At 38.3% G+C, this 13,483-nt stretch overlaps 1 non-coding gene across 1 annotated transcript; it reads left to right on the top strand.

Moving 5' to 3' along the window:
* Window positions 1-685: 685 nt before the first annotated feature.
* LOC131808692 (U6 spliceosomal RNA) lies at window positions 686-792 on the top strand. Its single transcript, XR_009344900.1, has one exon. It is a non-coding gene; the product is annotated as a U6 spliceosomal RNA (small nuclear RNA).
* Window positions 793-13,483: the final 12,691 nt, after the last annotated feature.

Below are 13,483 nucleotides of genomic sequence, written 5' to 3'. Positions count from 1 at the left end.
CAATTCTGTTCTACTTGTTTATTGGTCTGTTTTTATGCCAGTATACTTTATTATTTTGAGCATGAGGGCTTTGTAGTATAGTTTCAAATCAAGAAGTGCAATTTCTCTTCTTCATTCTTTCTCAGAACTGCTTTGATTATTTGTTGTCTTTTATGGTCTCATATAAAATTTAGGATTCTTTACTTACTTCTGTAAAAAAATAATATTGGATTTTTTTTAAGATTTTTAATTTATTTATTTGACAGAGAGAGATGACAAGCAGGCAGAGAGGCAGGCAGAGAGAGAAGAGGAAGCAGGCTTCCTGCTGAGCAGAGAGCCTGATGCGGGGCTCGATCCCAGGATCCTGGGATCATGACCTGAGCCAAAGGCAGCGGCTTAACCCACTGAGCCACCCAGGCGCCCCTAACATTGGATTTTTGATAGGAATTGGATTTACAGATGGTTTTCGGTAGTATGGACATTTTAACAATGTTAATTCTTACCATTCATAAATATGAGCTATCTTTCCATTTGTGTCTCCTTCAATTTCTTTATCAATGTCATAGTTTATGGAGTACAGATCTTTCATCTTCTTAGTTAAATCTATTCCTAAGCATTTTATTATTTTTGATGCTATTGTGAATTAGATTGTTTTCTTTATTTTTTCAGATAGTTCATCATTAGAGTGTTAAAATGCACCTGTCTTGAGCTTACTTTGGCAGCACATATACTAAAATTAGAATGATGCAGAGAAGATTAGCGTGATCACTGAACAAGGATGACATGAAAAACTGGGAAGCATTCCATATTAAAAAAAATGAAACAAAACAAAATTCTTGTCTTTTATATATTGATCTTGTATTTGGCAGCTTTACTAAATTTGTTTATTCAAATTTTTTGTGAAGTTTTTAGGATTTTTAACATGTAAGTTCATGTTATCCAAAAAAATAAAATTTTACTACTTCCTTTTTTTTTTTTTTTTTTTGGAGTCTCTTATTTCTTTGTGTTCCTTGTTTCTCTGGCTAGGACATCCAGTACTATGTCAAATGAGAGTAGTGAAAGTGGACACACTTGTCTTTTTTCTGCTCTTTAAGGGGAAAACTTTCAAACTTCTTTGATTGAATATGAGATTAGCTCTGGGCTTGCAATATGTGTTTTTTCTTTAATGGATTTTTAAAAATTTTTATAAACATATAATGTGTTTTTATCCCTAGGGGTACAGGTCTGTGAATCACCAGGTTTACACATTTCACAGCACTCACCATCACTCACCATAGCACCTGCCCTCCCCAATGTCCATACCCCCACCATCCTCTGCCAACACACCTCCCCCCAGCAACCCTCAGTCTGTTTAGTGAGATTCAGTCTTTTATGGTTTGTCTCCCTCCCAATCCCATCTTCTTTTATTTTTCTTTTCGTATGCCCGAAACCGCCTATGTTGCATCTCTACTTCATCATATCAGGGAGATCATAGGATAGTTGTCTTTCTCAGATTGATTTATTTCGCCCAGCATAATACCCTCTAGTTCCATCCACGTCATCACAAATAGCAGGATTTCATTTCTTTTGATGGCTGCATAGTATTTCATTGCACATATATACCACATCTTATTTATTGATTCATCTGTTGAAGGACATTTAGGTTCTTTCCATAGTTTAACTATTGTGGACATTGCTGCTATAAACATTTGGGTGCATATGCCCCTAAGAATGCCATGTTTGTATCTGTAGGTTATATACCCAGTACTACAATCACTGGGTCATAGGGTAGTTCTATTTTCAGCTTTTTGAGGCACCTCCATGCTGTTTTCCAGAGTGGTTGCACCAGCTTGCATTCCCACGTACAGTGTAGGAGGGTTGCCCTTTCTCCACATCCTCGCCAGCATCTGTCATTGACTGACTTGTTCATTTTAGCCATTCTGAAAGGTGTGAGCTGGTATTTCATTCTAGTTTTGATTTGTATTTCCCTGATGCCGAGTGATGTGGAGCATTTTTTCATGTGTCTCTTGGCCATTTTGATGTATTCTTTGCAGAAATGTCTGTTCATGTCCTCTGCCCATTTCTTCATTGGATTATTTGTTCTTAGGGTGTTGAGTTTGATAAGCTCTTTATAGATTTTGGATACTGGCCCTTTATCTGGTATGTCATTTGCAAATATCTTCTCCCAGATAACTTCTGACAGTCATCTTTTGGCTTTGTTAACTGTTTCCTTTGCCGGCAAAAGCTTTTTGATCTGATGAAATCCCAATAGTTCATTCTTGCTCTTGCTTCCCTTGCCTTTGGCGATGTTGCTAGGAAGAACTTGCTGCTGCTGAGGTCAAAGAGGTTGCTACCTGTTCTCTCCAGAAGGATTTTGATGGATTCCTTTCTCACATTATGCTTCTTCATCCATTTCCAGTCTATTTTCATATATGGTGTAAGGAAATGATCCAATTTCATTTTTCTGCATGTGGCTGTTCAATTTTCCCAACACCATTTGTTGAAGGGACTGTCTTTTTTCCATTAGACATTCCTTCCTGCTTTGTTGACGATTTGTTGACCATAGAGTTGAGGGTGTATTTCTGGGCTCTCTATTCTGTTCCATTGATCTATGTCTGTTTTGGGGACAGTTCCCTACTATCTTGATGATGACAACTTTGTAATAGAGCATGACCCTGGGATCATGACCTGAGCCAAAGGCAGATGCTTAACCAACTGAGCCACCCAGGTGCCCCACCTTTTGTAGTTTTATTCTTTTATTTTTATTTTTTCCTTTTGTAGTTTCAATTGAGCATTTTATGGGATTCCATTTTATTTTCTTTTGTAGCATATCAGTTATATTACTTTAAAAAAAAAAAAAAACTTTTTTAGTGACTGTCCTAGACTTGCGCAATATAATAATACAAGCCATTTTCAAATAGTGCAAGTAGCGCAAGTACCTTATAATAACATAAGTAATCCTAATTCCTCCCATATATCCCTTGTATCATTGCTCATTTCACTTATACAATAAGCATACTAAACATATATATGTATATAAACACACATAATTAAGTACATTGTTCCTATTATTATTTTGAACAAATTAATGTTAGATCAGCTAAAAGTAAGAAAAATAAAAGCTTTTATTTTACCTTGATGTATTGCTTCCCTGATGGTCTTCCTTTCTTTATGGAAGTCTGAGTTTTTGACCTCTATTTTTTCCTTCTAAAGAACTTCTTTTAACATTTCTTGTAAGGCAGGTCCACTGGCAATTAATTCCCTCAATTTTTGTTAAATTGAGAAAATATTTATTTTCTTTCACTTTCGGAGGTTAAGTTTTCAGGGTGCAGAATTCTAGGCTGGCATTTCTTTTCCCCTCTCAACACTAAATATTTCACTTCACTGTCTTCTCGTTTGCCTGGTTCTTGAGCAGAAGTTGGATGTAATTCTTACCTTTATTCCTCTAAGTAAGGTGTTTTTATTCTCTGGCTTATTGTTCCTTTATCGTTGCTTTTCTGAAGTTTGAATATATTATGCTTTAGTATAGTTTTGTTTGTCTTGCTTGGTTTTGGTTTTTGTCATTTATCCTGCTTGGTATTCTCTGAGAGTCCTGGAACTGTGGTTTGGTCTCTGATACTAATTTAGGAAAATTCTCAATCATTATCACTTCAAATATTTCTTTTGTTTCTTTCCCTCTTCTTCTGATATTCCCATTACATGTATGTTAAAACTTTTGTAGCTACATCTCAGTTCCAGAACATTTTGTTCTAGTTTCTTTTTCTATGTTATTTACCTTTTCTCTTCCATTTTGGAATTTTCTACTGTCTTATCCTAAGCTCTGAATTTTTCTCCTCAGCCATATCCCATATGCTGATAAGCCCATCAGAGGCATTCTTTATTTCTGCTACAGTGTTTTTTTTCCCCTAGCATTTAAAAAATTTTTCTTTTGAGAACTTACTTCTTCCTACTTAAGTTGTCAATCCACTCTTGCCTGATATCTACTGTATCCATTAGAGCCCATACCATATTGATCAGAGTTTTCAGTTCTCTGGTTGATAATTCCAACAATCTTGCCATTGCTGTTCTTCAAATTGTGTTGCCTTTTTAGTATGCCTTGTAACTTTTTCTTGATAGCCAGACATGATGTACCAGGTAAAAGGAACTGTGGCACATAGGCCTCTCATACGCCAGCCTTTAGTAATGTGGTGGTGAGTGTTGGGGTGAGGAAGCATTCTGTAGTCCTATTACTTGGTTTCAGTCTTCTGATGAGTCTGTGTCTCTGGAGTGTGAACCTCACAAATGCTTCTCAGTCCACTTTTGCCCTGAGATGAGACAAAATTGCTAGAGTAGGTTGGACTTGGGTCTTTCCTTTCCCCCATGTGGATGGTGAGAGCCAGCTGAGGTTGGACATTTCCTTCCTCTGGGTTGGTTAGGCTGTGATAAAACACCAGTAGTTTAGACTCTGGTAGAATAGTTCCTCTGAGAGGGAAGCCTTTTTAATAACAGAATGCTCTGAGTATTTCAAAATGATTCCAATTCACTTCTTGCTACTGATAGTTGCTGTGAGAACCTGGTCAAACTCATGAGGTAAAATTCCTAAAAATGTGTGGTTCCCCATCCCCCTGCCCCCTGGAGTTTTTATTTCTCAGAAACCCACACTGAGCCTTCAGCAATTGAACAATTACAGTCCAGGTTTTCCTGCCTTCCTACGAATTCCAGTGAAGGTTTCTGTGTGTGGCTTTCTGTTCTGGTAGATTGTAATCTTCTATACGGGCCTGTTGATTTCTCCAATGTTGGAAGGCAGTGCTTTGCCCTGTGACCCCACTTCTCTGATGGATCTAAGGAGGGCTGTTGACTTTCCAGTTTGTTGAGCTTTTTACTTGTTGTCAGGGAGGAGTGGGGAAGACTTTCAGGCTCCATGCTGGCCATTATAAAGCTTTAAGTATTTGAAAGCAAAATAATGATTTTATTGTTGTATCAGTATACTTTTGTGATCATCATTAAGGTATCATAATTCAACCACTCTATTATTGAACACGAAGGTGCATCTACTCTTCCTTTATTTCTTAGTTATACTTCAGCTGAAATGATTATCTTCACGCACTTGAAATTATTCTTCTTTGGATTATTTTCTTTTTATATCCAAGTTTACATCTATAAACCCCTAATCCCAAAATCGATTAAGAAAATGACTATAATATTCATGACTGATTGGATCTTTTGGTTGGGAAAGGAGGTTGGGGGAGGAGACACATGAGGATTAGTAGTCCTCTTTCAACACTTCCAAGTCTTTTCACTGATTGAAATGGAAAATGTCTGAGTATCATAAGGAGTTGCCTGTTGAAACAAGTTAAGTGACACCCCATTCTCTCAACTGAATAGTAAGGAGTCCTTGGGGCTCCTGGGTGGCTCAGTCAGTTAAGCCACTGCCTTCTGCTCAGGTCATGATCCCAGGGCCCTGGGATTGAGTCACACGTCAGACTCTCTGCTCAGTGGTGAGCCTGTTTCTCTCTCTCCTTCTGCTTGTCTCTCTGCCTAGTTGTGTTCTGTCAAATAAATAAATAAAATATTTAAAAAAAAAAGAAGAAGAAGAAGAAGAAGAAGAAGAAGAAGTAAGGAGTCCTGAAACTGAGAAAGTTTGTATGGAAATGCTGGTGATATGCATTTCTAAAATGCAAGTTCTTAATAATCACAAAAGGAAGGTCAATTAAATTCTGTTAATCCATGAGAAATTATATTCTACAATGTGCAACTTAATTAAATTTTTTGTTTTAACTGAATTAAATTTTTCTGTTTCAACTGAATTAAATTTTTCTCCATGCTAATTGTGTCAACTGTAACTTAGTGATAAAAAAGTACACGTTTCAGACACATAAATGTCACCAAAACTCTCAAAAGGCAGCTTTTGCCTTATATTATCCTGTTATGTATAATGTTTTGTCTATCATAGATATAAAATTGGCTTTTCAATTAAAAAAAAAAAAAGTACACGTTTCTTCCCCAGAAACTGCTGGAACAGATGTTGGTTTGAGATGGCTCATGCACAGGTCCTCTGTACTTGTGTTTGCCTTTGGTGCCCTCTACCTTCCCTCTCGGTGCACTTCCTTGTTCCTCTTCATTATTTCCTCTCTTCCTAATGCTCCCCAGTTCCCCAAAGAAAGCCAGATTGGATAAAAATAATTGACAATAGCATGAAACTATTTTCCTTTTAAAGGAGATCAAAACAGTGTGACACAAAGGAATGGTTGGTATATAATCTCAGACAGGAAAAGTCTCATATCTATTTCAAATATGCTAACCACCAGTTAATTGTGCAAAATGGATAAACAAAATCAATTATTATGTTCATATTTATGTCATAGTCTGTGCATGTCCCTTGTTGGGTATTGGATATTTTTGTATTTCTATATTTTATATTTGTGTTTATTGAGTTTTTCAGGATGCAGCTAAGTTACTTGAAAAGAGTTTGATCCTTTTGGGTCTTGCTTTTAAGATTTGTTGGGTGGAAATGGGGCAGTGGTCCATCAGTCCAGGGATAATTATTCTCCTAATTCTTCTCTACTACTGAGGCAAGACTCTTGTGTGAACTCTGCCAAATTCCTATGAAATAGAAGGTTTTTCTAGTCCTGTTGGTAGGACTAAGCACTATTCGTGGCTCTGAGTGAGCACCACTCATTGTCCCCTCTAACTGTCTGACATTGTCCCTCTAATCATCCTTTCTCCATCTCTGGGTCATTTCCAACATGAATGCCTGCATCAGTAAATGTTATGCTGAGTAGTCAAGAGGGACATTCCATGGATCTCTGAGGAACCTTCTGTGGAGTCTCTATAGCATTCTGTCCTGTGACTTCTAGCTTCATCTCCTCACATTAGGGAGTCATAGGGATTTATCTGCATTCCCGTTCTCTGCACTGCAACTGGGAAATTCCCTTAGACAGTAAGCTGGGACAATTATAAGAATCATCTTGCATATATCCTGGCTCTTAGAAATCATTGACATTTTTTATCTGTTGTGTAGTGCCTTAAAAACTCTTGTTTCATATATTTTACTTGGGGTTTTTGTTCTTATTTCAGGTAAAAGGTAAATCTGCTTCCTGTTACTCTACCTTGGTCATAAGGCAAAGTTGACATACATCTATTTTTTAAAAAATCGTACATGTACTTATAGAGAACATAGATTGGCTTGTGTCTACCCCTCATATCACTGTGCAACTTGTTTTTTTCATTTTAAAAAATTTTAGCTTATTTTTGCTAACTTCTGTAAAATATTATCTTGCATGATTATATTATATATTTATTCATCCTCCTATTGGTTGCCATTTATGTTGTTTCTAATATTTGCTGTTACAAACAATGCTGCAAACAACATTCTTATGCGTTCCTCCTTGTATCACATGTAACGGATATGTTAGATCAATTTTAGCAAATTTAGCAATTTGAGGCCAATGCTCTCCAATGTGATCATTATCACTTTACATTCCCACACTGTAAGAAGACCTGTTTCTTTGCAATTTTGCCCATATTTGATATTGGCCAGCTTTTAACGTTTTGCCAGTCTGCTAGCTCACTAATACTTTAATTTGTATTTCTCTTACTTTTTTAAAAGATTTTATTTATTTATTTATTTATTTTTAAAGATTTTATTTATTTATTTGACAGAGATTACAAGTAGGCAGAGAGGCAGGCAGAGAGAGAGGAAGGGAACCAGGCTCCCCGCTGAGCAGAGAGTCGATGTGGGGCTCAATTCCAGGACCCTGGGAACATGACCTAAGCCAAAGGCAGACGTTTTAACCCACTGAGCCACCCAGGTGCCCCAGTATTTCTCTTATTTTTACAAGGTTGAGCACCTTATCATATTTTTATTGGTCATTTTGGTTTCTCCTAGGAATTTTCTGCTTAGTTTTTATCTAACCTTATATTATTTTTTAACATACTTTAATTTGTTTAAATGAATGCTGAAAACTTTTGATCCTTGCCTTTTATTTTATATACATAAATACATATTATATACTATTCTATTTTATAATTAGAAATATAACTATTTTAGGGGCACCTGGGTGGCTCAGTGGGCTAAGCCTCTGCCTTTGGCCCAGGTCATGATCTCAGGTTCCTGGGATCCAGCCCCGCATTGGGCTCTCTGCTCAGCAGGGAGCCTGCTTCCCCCTCTCTCTCTCTCTGCTTGCCTGTCTGCCTACTTGCAAACTCTCTCTCTCTCTCTCTGTGTCAAATAAATAAATAAAATCTTATAAAAAATTTTTAGAAAATAAATATATTTTATATTTAAATTTTATTTTATATATTACTTAGTTATAAAATAGAATATTACATAGTTAATTTCTCTAAGTTTGCCCTTATTGTATAAATTTTTAAAAATTTTTTGTTTTTGTTTTTTCTTTTTAATTAACATGTAACGTATTATTTGTTTCAGGGGTACAGGTCTGTGAATCATTAGTCTTGTATGATTCACATCACTCACCACAGCACATACCCTACCCAGTATCCATATCCCAGCCACCCTATCTCTCCCCTCCCAGCTTCCCAGAAACCCCTCAGTTAATGGATGAAAGACCTCAGTGTGAGACAGGAATCCATCAAAATCCTTGAAGAGAAAACAGGCAGCAACCTCTTCAACCCCAGCCATAGAAACTTTTTCCTAGAAACATCCCCATTTTATAATTTTTAATTGTTTTCTGGTGCAGAATTTGAATTTATATTCAGTTAGACTTTATTTCTGCTCATTTTTTGGCCTTAAGAAAGCCTTTCTGGGGCACCGGGGTGGCTCAGTCAGTTAAGCAACTGACTCTTGCTTTTGGCTCAGGGTCAAGAGATCCAGCCCCACGTTGGGCTCAACACTCAGTACAGAGTCTGGTTAATACTCTCCCTCTCCCCACCCACCCTTCTTTCTCTCTCTCTCTAATAAATAAATAAATAAATATTTCTTTTAAAAAAGGAAGCCTTTCCTGCTCCTGAAGTTATTAAGACATTCTCTCCTTCTTAGTAATTTTAGTCTTTCTTAGTAATTTTAAAATTAAATGCTTTACAGTTAGATATTTAATCTGTTTGAAACTTACTTTTGTGTATAAGGTGAGGTAGGGATATAAATTGCATTGTTCATCTCAATCCAAATATTCCAATATTATTTTTGGACTATCCATCTTCTCACCACTTTTTTTTAAAAAAGATTTATTTATTTGAGAGAGAGAGAGCATGCACCTGCATGCATGTGAGTGGGACAAGGAGCAGAAAGAGAGAGACCCAGGCAGAATCCTTGCTGAGCACAGAGCCTGAGGTGGGGCTTACCACACAGACCCATGAGGTCCCTGAGGAGAAACCAAGAGTTGGTCCCTTAACCAGCTGAATCACCCAGGTGCCCCTCACCATTTAAATATCTGTCATAAGCAAATTCCCAAAAGATACAAGAGTCTGTGCTTGAAATTTTTTCTGCTCCCATTAATCTTTTTTTTACACCAACTGTTTTAATTACTGTTGCTTTATAATATCTTGCTATCTTGTAGGGCAAATCCCCCCTTTTTGTTATTCTTCCTCAAAATTCTTTTATTCACCCTCTCATATACATTTGCAAACAGTTTCATGCTCTAAGAAAATCTTATTAGCTTGATTGTGTTTTATTAACTCGATAGATTCATTAGGGAATTATGAGTGTCTTTATAATATTGAAGCCCCTTTTTTCTTTTTAAAGATTTTTATTTATTTGTTTGAGAGAGAGAGAGCATGAGCTGGGGGTTGAGGGTAAGAGGGAGAGGGAGAAGCAGACTGACACAGGTGCCTGCTCCCGGGCTAGATCCCAGGGCACTGGGATCATGACCTGACCCAAAGCAGATGCTTAATATACTGAGCCACCCCGGGGCCCCAGTATTGATGCTTCTTGCCTATTAGCCTGGTATAGCTTTCTCTTTAGTCAGATTTCCTTTTTATGGCTTTCAGGAAAGCTCTGTAGTTCATGCAATTTTTGTTTTAAGATTTACTTATTATTTTAAAGGCAGAGGCAGAGGGAGAAAGAGTCCCAAGCAGACTCCATGCTGAGCACAGAGACCTTTGTGGGGGTCAATCTCACAACCCCAAGATCACGACTGGTGCCAAAAACCAAGAGTCAGGCGCTTACCAACTGCACCATCAAGGCATCTCAGTTCTTGCAATTTTTAAACAATGTTATTGAATTTCTCCAGTAAATTTATAGCTTTATTTGCTACTGTATAAATTTTTTAATAAATCTTATTTATTTAATGGAGAGAGAAATCACAAATAGGCAGAGAAAGAGGGAGAGGGAGAAGCAGGCTCCCTGCTGAGCAGAGAGCCTGGTGCAGGGCTCAATCCCAGGACCCTGAGACCATGACCCTGAGACCATGACCTGAGCCAAAGACAGAGGCCTAACCCACTGAGCCACCCAGGAGCCCCTTTATTTGCTACTGTAAATGGGATTGTTTCCCCTCCCCCCTTGGTTATATCTGGTCTAAAAGAAAGCTGTTGGGGTTCCATTTGTTGAGCTTTCTCTCTCCTCCAAAATGAACTCACTTATGTTCTAATAGTTTCTCAGTTGAGTCACTTGGATCTAAGCCTACCTTATTGTCTAAGCTCAGAATGAATTCTAAACGACAAGTTGTTAAAATAACTTATTTAATGATGGATGACCTTGTAGATATCCAAGTCAGCAACCTGAGCCTGTGTTCCACATTCTGGGGATACACAACACAGGAAACTAAACTGTGGGGTTCTTACCATACAAGCTTTAGCTTGTTACTGATAAAACCGGGTTTTCTTCTCTATTCTCTTCTAACAGCAGAAACAACAAAATCTCCTCTGGCTGACTTTAGATAGTTGGGGATCAGGTTTTAATATAGCAAGTCCAGGGGCACCTGGGTGGCTCAGTGGGTCTCTGCCTTCGACTCAGTTCATGATCCCAGGGTTCTGGGATCAAGTCCTGCATCAGAGCCCCTCTGCTCAGGGGGGAACCTGCTTCTCCCTCTCTCTCTGGCTGCCTCTCTGTGTACTTGTGATCTCTCTCTGTCAAATAAATAAATAAAATCTTAAAAAAAAATATATATATATATATATAAAGTCCATCCCTCTGAACAGATTTTTCTCTCAAAGTCCAGGGCAAGAAATCAATTGTTACATATGTATTCACTAAAAAAGCAGCTGAAAGATGCTGAGCACTGTGGCCCATGAGATCAAGGCACCAGCACACACTTGTGAGTGGTGAGCTCCCAAGTATGGAGGAAAATTCTAGAATAAAGTGCTCAGAGCCATACCTTTTCTCCTGTTTCCTTACCTCTCTGCACTGCCCTCTTGTATCCACAACATTGGAAATGCTTTTAGCAACACACCACACTGAATCACCACAAATTATGTGATTCTCTTGGTGGAAAACCAAACACTGTGTAAAAACTGTGGTTTTCTAGTTCATGCTTCTGGATGGAAAATAATTCAAAATAAGCTGATAAGAGAGATTTAATCTTCTGTTTGAAAAAGGACTTCTATATAAGTGAGTAGAGGAACCTTTAAGAATTATTCATGTTTAGGAGCACCTGGGTGGCTCAGCGGGTTAAGCCTCTGCCTTTGGCTCAGGTCATGATCTCAGGGTCCTGGGATTGAGCCCTGCATCAGTCTCTCTGCTCAGCCGGGAGCCTGCATCTCTCTCTTTCTGCCTGCCTCTCTTCCTGCTTGTGATCTCTCTCTGTGTCATATAAATAAATACAATCTTTTTAAAAAGGCAACCAAAAAACAATTACAGTTTTGGACAGGAGTTTCCCTCACGTTTGGACAAGGATGCAAATTCAACTTCATAATAAATTACAGTGCATCATAAAGATTAAATGCACTCAGGGATTGCGTTCTCTCCTCCCTCCACCCTATCTTACACTCAGCTGCCCGACTAATCCTCCAAAAACACCAACTTTCATGTGCTGTTTTAAAACTAGCTCCCTGGCTTCCTGTTGCCTGAAAAAAATAGTCTCAAATGCTTTTGTCTGGCATTCAGGGCTCTCTAGGATGGGCACTCTGGCCAACACATCACTCTGCTCGTTTGTTCCACCACACACAACTGGATCTCGGGCTAGTTATTCATAGACCGCCTCCTCACCGACCCAGCAAAGGTCTCGTTCATCGACTAAACTCTCGGCTCACTCAGTGATGTTCTCAAAGACCATTAGTGGGTTACATGCCAACTTCTAGAGTCAGGAGCCAGGGTGAAGTTGCCACCGCCTAACTACATGGACTGAAAGCGGGAACGTTGATTGTCCAGGAGAAAACTGGGGCATTGTTATGAGAAGGCAGACGCCAAAACCACCCAGGTCCCCTATGACTGCTTTAACACACTCTGGACAAAATTTAAGGAGACAAGTGAACGTATTAACTCTCACTTAGGCTGTAGAAGGCAAGTGCAATGGAGGGAGGGCGTTGTCTTGTTCTGGAACAAACCACTTAGCTCCAGCTACTTTTATAAATAGATCAGACCCTGTCCAGGAGCCCACTTAGCTGGGTTCATTTGTATACAATGTCCATACCCTCAGGAATATTAACATTTTAACTCAGATTGCATTAATTTAAATAAAACTTAACAAAAATGGTGTGAAATGAACAAAAACACCATATTCTGTGATGAATCAAATGAAATACATTTTCAGTTGCTGTTTTCCCCATTTAAAGATAAAATTTCTGATAACTGTCATTATTTGTGAAAAGACACAAGATCAACAGTTTGTGTGTATGTGTGTTTTGGTTTTTGGTTTATGGTTTTTTTTTCTTCCCCTTAGGGCTATAGCCATATTGTCACTAATAAAGATCTCAAATTTGCCTGGAAGCTTTCATGGCAAATTGTCAGTCTGAGGGTAGTCACCACCCAGCCAAATGGCTTTATACATCATCAGTGCCTTTCTTCCACACACATTCTCTTCCTGGTTTAAATATTAGTTACCCTGGTTCTACACTGACACAGTATTTGCATCTCTCTCCTGTCCATAACTCCTGAAAGTTGGGGACCTCTCACTTTGGTTTCCCCAGAGCATGACATTTTATTTGGTGCTTGGGGGGCAATGGGCAGTTCAAGAAGTATGTTAATACTATCACTCAATGTATTGATCCATGCTATGCACCAACAGTGTAGTAAATGTCATTCATTTCTTGTAACAAAGGCAGTAGGAACTTCTCCCAAGGGACGGAATTCCAAGGACAGAATGAAGGCAGGAAGGGAGCTGGTATATTTGTACCTACTTTGTGAGAGACACTGGTTTAGATATTTTTATGTATACATTATACCACTGAACTGTCACAATCCTGCAAATTCTTACATGCTTGGGTTTATATGTAGCAAGTTTAGTAAGCCACCCAAATTCACAGTGACAGGCCCGTGAGTCAAATCCAGCATGCTTGACTCCATGATTGTCAAGTCCACTAGCCCCATATATCATGAGTCTGAGATTCATGAATGTGTAGGTGCTATCAGGAAATGTCAAAAATGCCCATTTCAGGGATACATGGATGTCTCAGTTGGTTAATTGTCTACCTCTAGCTCAGGTCATAATCC

The sequence above is a fragment of the Mustela lutreola genome, chromosome 9 (genome assembly GCF_030435805.1).
Source record: "Mustela lutreola isolate mMusLut2 chromosome 9, mMusLut2.pri, whole genome shotgun sequence".
NCBI classification, from domain to species: domain Eukaryota; kingdom Metazoa; phylum Chordata; class Mammalia; order Carnivora; family Mustelidae; genus Mustela; species Mustela lutreola.
The sequence above is the reverse complement of the archived record's forward strand: the minus strand, read 5'-3'. Positions and strand labels throughout refer to the sequence as shown.